The 11758-nt window shown below is 34.7% G+C and overlaps 3 pseudogenes; all 3 read right to left on the bottom strand.

The window, feature by feature from the left end:
- Positions 1-661: 661 nt before the first annotated feature.
- LOC133178308 (uncharacterized) lies at positions 662-3383 on the bottom strand (annotated as a pseudogene).
- A 3478-nt stretch (positions 3384-6861) lies between these two features.
- On the bottom strand, positions 6862-9641 carry LOC133202882 (uncharacterized; annotated as a pseudogene).
- A 317-nt stretch (positions 9642-9958) lies between these two features.
- On the bottom strand, positions 9959-11532 carry LOC133178307 (uncharacterized; annotated as a pseudogene).
- Positions 11533-11758: the final 226 nt, after the last annotated feature.

Raw genomic sequence — 11758 nt, 5'->3', positions numbered from 1 at the left:
CTCAGCATACGTCTCTTGAGGTAAGCATTTGCAGCTGCCAAACTCTAGAGTCCAACCTTGTCCTGTAATGCATACCAAATAACGAAAAATAGATTATCTTGACGTTTTAAATTTTAAAAAAATTGTCGGAAAGAAGTAAAACACCGAAGACCTACTTTTTTTTCGTGCGAAATTTATGCTATATTCGCGGACAAAGTTCTATCCTGGCGAATTCAAACTTCCCATAAAACATACAATGCCTTTAAAAGAATCCGCGTATTCTCTTCAGGGGAATTGAACAGATTTTGTAACTTACCAGAAAACTATAGCCACTTGAACTATTTCCTATTCTTAACTTCTTACTATTTTTGATAAGTCAAAAATTTCTTTCTCAGTTTTACTGCAAAATTGTATACCCAAGATGAAAATAAACTTTAAAAACTTTTATTAGCTTCATTGATGTAGAAATTCCAAAAATTAACAATATCATACATATAATCAGTGATACATTATTATAAGTCGAAAGCTGTTGAATGTAAAAACCATTAAAAATGTTTCTTGTGTCATCAGGAATAGTGTCTTTTTAAATCCTACATTTCCATCCTAGACTGTTATACCTTTGTAACTTGACCAAGTTAGTGGCGGTTCGTAGAAACATCAACACGTTTCGGGTCACATCTATTTACTTATTTGAAATTCTTTTCAGTATCGTTTCAAAAGCCCTAAATGTACGGAAAGGAATATTTGATCTTAAACACTGTAATTTAAATCGCTCATATTTTTCACGAATGCTAATCTCCTCCAAACTTTGAGCATGCAGGAATTCCAGCTCTTGAGCTGACCAGGGAGCTTTATAAGATTTGGAAATCGGGTAGCAAGAGGAAGTCCTTGGAAGTCCGATGTTTTTATCAAAAAGAATAGGGTCATCATCACGATCACCATCATCATCAATAACATTCTTGGGTAGTACTTCGACTTCCTCTGTTTCCTTTCTTTCTTCCTCCTTCTTACTTTCCTTCTCTGCTCCTGTCAACATTTCCAGTTTATGTGGGATAGTAAAGTGTAAGCGATTTAACTGTTAATTGCGAAATCTAAAGTTGGCCAATTGTAACTTTGACAAAATCTCCAACGCAATCAATCTATTTCTGTCTAACGGTAGATCAATGATAAGAACAGCTAACCTGTCATAATCGACGAAATGGCCTTGCATCAAAAATGCGATACAGCTAATGTACGTCATTGTAATCACTGTTTGATCCATGTCCATTTTCTCTCTTTGCAGCTTTCGAAGACACATTGAAAACCAAGGAAGTATCTTTGGTGTTTTCTTCAATTTGCTTGGATACACTAGGCCCCGTTTTTCCAACTCACCTCTTACTAGATCCGATATCGTAACTAGTGTGGTTTCCGTGATATCTGTAGAACGTTTCTCATAAACAACGTTCCAAAACTTGTCCTTAAATGACCAAGTAAGTGTCATATTTCCATGCCTGTCATATGTTGTCACAGCTGGAAAATGTTTGAGGTCAAGTTCCAGAATACCAGCCTCTATGACATCTGCCACTGGAAGGTTACTTTTATCCAAAAGTAGGTACAAGCTGGGAAAAACCATTTGAGCATTAGTTCTCCCGTTTGTTGTTAACAGTTTTACTAGCGACTTGATGGTTACATCACCTACTGTCTTAAACGTGGTCTTGCAAGACTTCATCTCTCTTAAGAAATCTTCAAAGAGAACATAACTGGCCACCTTGCCAGTTTCGTGCAAGTCATGCAGTAAGGCAACGACCAGATGTCTACCAATGACTCCATAGCTGCCATCCAAGTGATCGTGCAATCCCACTGATCGCGCTATCATCTTACATATGGCCTCAGATGTTGTCCATATTTCTGGTGGTGGAATACTATATTCGTTTTGCATGCAGGTTGAATACAATTCTAAAGATAGGAATCCAAAGTGGTCAGTTAAACTTCGACTGGGTCCAAGAGCTCCAGGTCCCAGATTAATCGAGTATGTTGTACTCCTTCCACAAAGTGGTTTTCCCCACAACATTTTTTCTGAGGCTAGTTCTAACTGATAGGATTGCCAGGTGGCACGCACATTTCCGGTTTTCTGATACTCGTTCAATAGTTCCTGAAGTTCCTTGCAAATCCATAAACCCAAATGGAGAATGCATGTTAGAATTTGCCGGGGAAAAGGCACCAACAGAGGAAAACTTTCTAAAAGTAATTCCAGATTTGTTAAATCAATAAAATCCAAGGCATACAAATGGTCAGCAATAGAATCCTTCGAGACAACAAATTCTATCCTACATGTACTTTTCCTCAGTAATGTCCAGTTGCTTTGTAATGTAGATATATAATGCTCTGCGTCGCGTAGAAATGCTTCCGCTGTCGATCGTGGGAAACACATACCCCCTACAATGCAACCAGACACTGGATGATATCGACCATTGGGCTGACGGTGTGGAATGTCAGCATAAAGTTGAACAAATTGCACATCCTGTGGAAAACGACAAATCGTGCGTAAACAATTTTTAACATCCATTGCTCTACCATCTAAATTGCTCTGATAATTACCACAGTCTGTGAACGATAAGCAGGTACTTAGTGTTCCTCTGTGGCCGATAACTTGTTCCAAACCGGCTGTGGACCAAAGCAGATCAACTTCTTCAGAGTCTGACAAAATGTTTCCTTCAACATGGATAGTTGTACGCAGTATTGATTGGGTATAGAAATCGGACAAGGATAGACCACAGCTCATTTTCTCACCAAAGCGGAAACAAATTATAATTGGTCTTAAAAATCCAGTTTGAGGCAGTTGGTTTACAGATGTTTGTAAAGCATTGAGTATGGGACTGCAGTCATCAGGTAAAATGAACAATTTTCTAACGTCATTTATGGCATTTTTTTTTGAAGAGTTCTCTTAGCCTCTCCCCGCAAGGCAAGAGACATTAGTGTAGTTTTAAATATTTCCATCAGCTGGAGAAAGGTGGCTAAGGTTTGTTGTCTCACTTGCTGTTTTGTTAACGCAACTGAATGCATCTGGTGCACGGGAATTAAACCTATCCAACATTCCCATCCCCTCTCATAGAATAACTGAAACCCTAGGCTGTTTGAAAATGTCATCAGTTCGCTTTTACTATATTGTGGTAATTTTATATGTTTTTTTCAAGAGGCTTCTAACGTTCCGTAAACTGGCATGATCGTTAGGAAACAGTGTGATATGCCTCACTGGCATTTTTATTGCTGACAAAGATTTTATTTCCACAACACATCCATCAATATCAAATGAATATCTCAACCAGACTTCTCGTTCTACTTCATCTACTGTCAAACATCTTCCAAATATTCGTTCATCCCTTCTTAAAAAGAGTTGTGGTGTTTCAGATACAGAATTGTATACCTTTGCTAAGTTGAAGTTCTCTAAGACGGTCTCAGAAAAAGTTTGTTCGCTATCTTCCATATCCATCTGAATTTAGAAAAAGTACATGTTTTGAAAATGGTACTCATTGGAGTATAGAATTATTTTTTTTCTTTTTTATAAGTTAATTAATAAGGCATACGTCTTCTTACTTATGGTAAATACTATAAACAATGAAAAACCTTGATATGACTAAAATTGTTCTAACAATATCAAGTAACTCCTACATCACAATATTTGTCCTTTCAAAAATATTGTCGTCCGTTTTCTCACTTTTCAACGACACCAAGCTAAACTCAATTCGATGATAAATAACGAAGATATGAACGTAAGAAGATTCTCGTTCGAAGTACTTCTGACTCTTTAGGGGTTAAGGGGAATAGTTAATCCTAACCCTGAAGATTTTCAATGAAGAAAAAATGCCACTTTTAAATCACACTGATAAGAGAAAAAAAAGCATTTTTACATTATAAAGTATTTCATTCCGTTTTAAAAAAAGCTACTCCTTCTACATTTTGTTTGTGATTTCGATAAGACTATATATTACTAGCTTTAACTAAGATACTCAGTGTTGTACTATTTCGATGACATATTTCTATAAATATTTATTCATATATATTTCATTTAAGAAATAAATAACAAGTTTAAAAACTTCTCTGGGAAATGAAGTGGGTCGGTCACCTGATCAAATCCTGTGAAGGCCGAAGGCCTTCTTACAAGATTTGATCACGTACCGACCCACTTCATTTCCCAGTGAAGTTTTTAAACTTGTTATTTATTACTTATATATACATATGAGACGGACAATCGAATATAAATATTGCACTAACTGTTCGTCGTAGATTTTGACAAATTACGCAAGGTGTAAATCGGCTTGAAAAGCGGTTACGCTTCAAATTCATCTGGCAAAGGATTCTGTTTTTAAGGGAATATTCTGTGAAAGGCTACTTGTGATCAATTATAGTTAGCATATTGGTGTCTTGGAATTTTTGTATTCGTGGGAACCCATATTCGATGTTAAAAAAGCACAAGAAACACCTCCGATGTTTGATAATAAAAAGTTGGAGGAATTTCGGTCTGAAAGGGATGGATGGAGACACTTGTCCGGACGAGTTAACTTGGGATCAAGCTTAAAATTTGATCAGAAACATAAAATCTATGATTTCACTAAGGCATATTTATTATGATGTTGACACGGAGACACAGGCGACAGCTTACATTGTTAAGACAACAATCTCGATGATGGAGGTGTGCCTACCGAATTTTTCGGAAGTGCAGTGTTTGTCACCTGTTTGTGGCGTGATTTCATTACATTGATATTTTCCAACAGATTTTCAAATTTATTGTGAGTAAAGTTTAATGAAAAAAAAAATATAGCATTCAGAGGTCTACAAGAAAAATAAGGATAAACGTTGAGACTATGCAGCTTAGACATGAATTTTATAACACTAGTTTTCTATTCTCTATGTAAAATCGATCAAATCGTTTACATTGTAAGTAAAATGATTATTATTTTACTTGGGTATTTTGTACATTTTTATGCATAAAAAATATGCTATATTGCTAAGTAGAGTAAGTCTTTTTATGTAGATATATTACTGCGCTGTGTGATTAGGTCACGTAATGACCTATGACCTTCGAAAAGCTTCACACAGGTATGATGATATTTGCTCTCTGTATGTTTATGTAATAGAGAGATACCACAAATGCATATATTAAGACTTTAAGGTATTCAATGTATAACAATGGTACAGAATTTTACTTTCCATTTTTATAATTAGCATATAACAGGTCACTATTTTTGAAAAATTCATGAACATTTACCACATAGTTTACTAAATATCTGAAAAAGTGTACAGGTACCATTTTCTGTGTTTCAGGATTAACGGCTTTATTTAAACGTTGAGTAATAAAATATTTCTGATTAATCATAAATGTGTGTTAACAGAATATTCTTAAGACAAATATAGAAGAAAGAAAATAATATAAAGAACAAATCAAATTATAAAGGTCTTTTGACTTTTTTAATCACTCAAACCTTATACACTGCTTCCGAGAATGGCTTGTCAAAATGCAGACCAATGCACATAGTGGCCAAAATTTAAAAAAAAAACTATTGAGTAGCATCCATATTCAGAATGATATAAATTCAAAGACATATACAGGCAACATATAAACCTAAGAATTTTTTTTTCACCATCTCATATTTTTTCTGTATGACTTATAACAACCTCTACCCCAAAAATGTAAAATCTGTGAAGTGATCCTCTGATGTACAAAGATATGCATAATCAATACAAAAGTTCAATATTTACATTTAAAATGATACAAGCTGGTATATAATGTATGAATACTTCAGGATAGTGAAAAAACTTCAATATATACATTTTTTTTTAAACTTTTGTCTGTCTGTCTGTTCGTAAAAAATTTTCGGTGCACTTTCCTCAGCAACTTCTCATAGCAAATGCATGAAATTTTAGCACATTCTTTGTTTTTGCATGCCATATGGTAAGATTCATTTTTGTACAAATCTGATTTCAACTTTCTGTCTGTCCACATCAAATTTTTGTCAGATTTCTGAGCAACTACTCATGGCAGATGCTTGAGATTTTAGTACATTCTTTTAGGCATGTTTCATGGTAGGATTCATTTTTGTATGAATATAAATATGATTTCAAATTCCTTTTAATAGTGACTTAGTCTTATGAGAGTGTATTATTCACATCAGAGCAGGGGAATTACTAGTGAGCATTGGCTCAGAGACTTCTTGTTCACCGTTTTTAGACATGTTAGAGGAAACATATCTATTGATGGGTAATAGATTAGTACTGGGTGTTTAAAAAACATGTCATGACTTTTGATGTGTATATTTTTGCTAAATAATCATGACAATCAAATATTCACAAAATTATATTTCATATTACATTTTCTGGCAATATAATTATGATATAAACAACATAAAAAAGTCATTATTTTTTATAACTGAAGTTTTGATTACATCTTTAAAATTCAGGTTATGTTTTTTCTGCAAAATGAATCTATGGATATTTTAGAACTAAACTATACAAACAGAAAGTCTTCAAAATTACCAATACTAGTGCATAACATGCATAAAATTTTGTTAAAAAAACACAAAAACCAAAAATAAAACACAGACTCTATAGTCATAAAAATTACATAATTCAAAGAAATTGACTTCATTATCTATTTTTCTTGTACAAAGATCTATTCATTAGCAAAATCAAAGTACATGTATCGAATGCTTAAAATATAAATAATATGACATATTGTAGACACGAAATCGGACGCTAAACATAGAAAAAAATTGGAATGGCCTAACAGCAAAGTCGGGACGTGTTTGCTGAAACACCCTGTATGTTTTAGTTATACATGTATATGTCATAGAGGAAAACCCTGTCATCTAGAGAGCTTACTAAACTAACACTGAATTTTAAAATGGTTTACAAAGCATTTATGAGTTTGGACACAACATCATCTAAAGTTTTCCTTGTGCAATTAACTCTTGCTTGTCCTCTTGTTTTGTCAAGAAAAGTATTTCTCAATCCATCTTCACCATCGCGATTCTTGATTGCCTCGAGATGCTGAAAAGCCAGCCCAGATCCTGCTATTTTCCCTGCCATAGACTTTGAGATGACAGCATTTTGCACAAGTCCTGTCAGTGAACTGTAGTTTTTAGCTTTCTCACCATTGTAGGTAAGTTGCTGTAGAACTGCATTTAAAGGAAAGCTAAAGGTTAGAACATCAACATTGGACAGCAATGCATGTTGTATAAGTTTTCCAAGAGCTTTCACATCATCAACCGCATTGTGGGCACTGTATGTGTCATTCAAATGAGAACGGAAAAGACTCTCTTGCTTATATGAATCTTGATGTTTAAAACACTTCTTGAACATTGAGAGGCTATCTATACAACAAGTCACAACTCCGGCTAGTTCAACATCTTTCTCTCTGTTTTTAAATGTTGATATCAGAACTGGAAAATCGAAACGCCGTCCATTGTGAGCAAATAAATATACATTTTTGAATATCTTCAGATACTTTATGAATTTCTCTGCAGCAGAGTGAATATTCTCCAACTCCAATAATTTTCCAGCAACAAATACACCACTAGAACTGGCAACTATACCGGTTACTGTCCGTGCAGTATCTGTCTGAGCCATTTTGCGTCGAACATAGGTGTTGAATGCAGATCCACTTTTAAGTTCAACAGCTGCTATTTGCACTATGTGGGGCATCTGCCTCCCTCGTACTGTAATTATCAAATTAAAAAATAAGCTATATAATTTAAATATCTTACAAGTAAAAAAAAGAAAATACGTTAAAAATAACACCTCAGAAAACTCACTAAGATCTGTTGTTTCAAGATCAAACATAACCAATGTAGGTTCCTCTGTTGATGGTAGGGTCACTGGTTTGAAACTTCCTGGCATAACTGGATCTGGTAGTTTTGCGATGTCAGGATGTTCGCTGTGACCAATACCTGTAAAGATTAGCATAAATGCAAATATAAAATCTTGATGATGTTAAATATTTGTTCATTCTGTAAAGTAGATTCATCATTCTAACTTACCGGACTGATAGGAATCTCCCTCCAGTGTTTCTTGAGCTCCCTGAGTGACAGCTCTTTCCTGTTTCAAAATAAGACGTCTAAGCTTAGTTGAAGGGAGCTGAATTTTGTTCTGTACCTCTCTGCGCCTTTTCATCCTTTTCCTAGCATGTTCTTTAGTAAACTTTCCAGGAGAAATACCACCTTTTTCATTTGCCTAAAATAAATACCAGTTTCACTCTTTTGCTCACAACAACATTTTTGAAAATCCATATTTACAATATTTGATTGATTTGAAATAAATTTTCTTATTTTCAAATACACATTGCTAGCAAGAAATAACTATGAACTTACTGAGTCTTGAAACTGTTTCCATACATTACTATAAACTGGAAGAAACAGAAACATAAATAAAACAGTTCAATGTTGGTCCAAAGAAAACAAACAAAAATAACACTAAAATACATGAACCAAAGCCAAGGTAAAATATCTGCATAATAAACACGTAATGAGTATTCACAGTTCTGCTTATATGAATATAAAAAGTATATCAAGATTATCAAGTATTGATAAATTCTATGTAGTGTTTCAAGTATATGGAAATATTTTACTGGCTTCACTTCAGAACTCCAAAAGTTTTTCAAATATAAGTATATCCATAATATATTATTATTATATTATATCAAAATAAAATTATTTCAATGCCCTTTTTAACAGCATACCATCGAGATATATCCGTGTCCTTCATTGATAAATGCAGCAGTTGCATGCAATTTAAAGTCGATGAACTCAGAATTTCCATAATGGAGGGACTTTGGAGCTCTTTGTGTCACCTAAAGGTTTGCATGCTCGCACTGCTGGCTTGAACCAAGATCTATGTATTGTTCAGCATTGGCTATGAGTGGTTTAGAAACTGCCTGTAGCTGATGTCGTAAATCGGTGTCTTTCAGTGCTGTTTTGTAGGGCAGACTTCTATGTTAATAAACAACTCCTGGTTTCCGCAAAAAGCCACAAAATCTTGGTTTGCAGTGCTGATGGTCTCCAAACTGTTGTGGAATAAGGCCTCTAAGATTTTCTTCCAATCCCTGTTTGTTACCCTGATTTTTCGCGAAAGCATATTTTACACACTTCTGAATATGCATAATTACAGTTTTACTCAGTTTTTTCCACTTCAGTTCAAACAAACATTTTCCAATGTTCTTCACAACATGGTTTTTGTCAAATCGTTTCTTCATATCCAAATTTAGCTCTGATCGCAAACGAGCAATTAAAGTATTGTCCCCGTCCCCTTCAATGTACTCTACCAGTGTTCCTTCATCAATCAGCTCTTTTATGCCTTGGATACCAGTCGAACTCTCCATGTTTCTTGCACTACCATGATGATTTTGAACACAACGATGCTTTCTTACTGGAAGGCCAGGTCGGTTTCTCCTCCACCACCTACAGGTTCCACATGTCCGATGACCAACTACTGTCTTGAGTACTTTTTTCCCATATTTTGACTTGCTCATAAAAATTGTATGTGCTAAAATGGAAAAAAAGTATGCCCAGTTTTTACATCACAAGTTTCGTCTTATTCATAAACTTGCACAAAATAACATTGGTTTTTTTTTTGTTATTTGTAAATCTAGCTCATTTTACTTGTGAGGCTATCAAATCCGCGATTATGCCAAGCTGTATCAACAGCACAAGTCATACCCCTCCTTGTCTTGCAAGGAAACCTCTTGTCAAGCTATTGACTCACTGATTTCTTGAGAGTGCCTATGGACTTCGATTTTATTTTCCATCTCCGTGACTGTGAGGGTGGAAGACAATTAGTAGTAACTGGTGTACAAACAGTACCTGTGTCATCCCTGTAAATAATATATAAATATTTATTTCACAATATTAGTGTACCTTATCATCTTGCTCATTATTATCTGATAATGGTGATTTCTTATATATATGTCAGGACATGCATAACATATTTTTAATATACCAGAACAAAATACTTACACGGACTGGCCAACCTCAGGAGTGTTGGGCATTCCATGTTGTGTAGCAGTGGTGGAGACAATGTTTTGGTTTACTCTGAAATTATTTAGTTTTACAGTAGATAATAAATACATGGAAAAAAAATTAAGGTCATATACAATCAAACTATTGAATAATTCAATTTTTAAAAATCACATTAACTTATTGATATCAGTCAAAATAGCATTCAGCAAAAGAAAATTACGGTCTTATACAATCAAATTATTGATTAATTTAATTTTAAAAAAATCATATAAACTTATTGATATGATGATATCAGTTAACGTATCAGTTATGTAAAAAAAAAGTGTGTGTACTTCCTGTGGTCAGTATCATGTGATGCATTATCAGAGTCATCAAAAGCGTCATGCAACTTGGTCTTTAGCAACATCTCTCTGAAATATCATTACATTAAAAAATAATTTAAGTGAGATAAATGTCAGTAAAATTTCCCTGCCTATAGGCATTGACTGTACCATTTGAATTCATTGAAATTATTTAATTACTAAGTTTTTGCTGATGCATCCGGTAACAATCCAACTCCCAGATCATCCAATATTTCCATACTTTGGGAGGCTTCACTGGACTATGCATTAGCCACTTCACTAAGAAGAAAGGCTTATATATTAGCAACAGAAAATGCCAAGTTTTGTTAATCCATCAATTCAAATCAGAGTTAATGAACCAATTATGTACACCATATTTGATACACATTTTCATGTTCATTAATACTGCATATTAAACTGATTAAACTTACCCCATTTCCACGTGATAAGCTTCATCAGCTGCTTTCTTTGTGGTTAACTGAGCTATACTTTCTACATTTTCTCCTGCATGCCGCTCCATAGCCATTAATGTCCTATTGTTCACTCTTGGTATGTTCAGCGTAGACAGGAGGTTATTGACTCGATCTGGCCCTCCAAGACTGTCTATCATAGCTAAAAACAATGTATTCCTGTACAATGACTGTGCACAAGTGGTTTGAAAAAAAATGGTATTAAACAGTGAAAGTTTATTTTAAACATTATATGACTGTTACTCAGTGTGTACATCTGTTATTTTCCTTAATTTCTGAAACTATTTGAAATTACAAACCTGTTCCTAATTTAGTATTCACAACAAAACATGGCATCCCTGTTCTTTTATCTTTCTGTCAATGCGTCTTCTCATATGGTACCATGTTAACTTCACCACACTCGGGATTCATGCATACGACATACAAATATCCACCAAGGCCTCGTCGTCTCTCTCCTATAACATTTTCTTCATAAAGAGGAATCGGTCCCATGCGGCAGGAGGAACATGCGGATAGGGCCTCCAGCAAAACACCTAGCTCCATAACACGCCGTCCGTCCTTCCAGTTACGGTTCACATTTTTCCCGAGATCATGGATGTTATTAAATAAAGGACACCGTCTATCTTTACATGATTCGCCAGGACACTGATGTCCACTTATATAATTATGCTCAGTTGAGACATATGTTCTTTTAATTCTAACTCTTTTGGGACCTTTCTTCGCGAACCGACCTCGACTGTCCCTCTGATCGGCCATTTTGGTTGGTTGCTTATGAACGATAACTCTTATCAGGAAGACCGGAATAACTCGAGGGAAATCCCCCATTCCGAAGTGTTACGGAAATTAGCGGGAATATACGAGCTCGTTATATATCGAATACCTAAAGTATGATTTAAAATCCCGTTTTTTGGTTTCTGATAACAAAGATTCGATCAGTAAAACATAAATTATTTTAATAAATTTCATAAACGATATTTTTTCT

This window comes from Saccostrea echinata, unplaced genomic scaffold (assembly GCF_033153115.1).
Source record: "Saccostrea echinata isolate AGI-Se365-2 ecotype Australia unplaced genomic scaffold, CSIRO_AGI_Sech_v1 ptg000002l, whole genome shotgun sequence".
Classification (NCBI taxonomy): Eukaryota; Metazoa; Mollusca; class Bivalvia; order Ostreida; family Ostreidae; genus Saccostrea; species Saccostrea echinata.
This window is presented reverse-complemented; position numbering and strand designations above follow the sequence as displayed.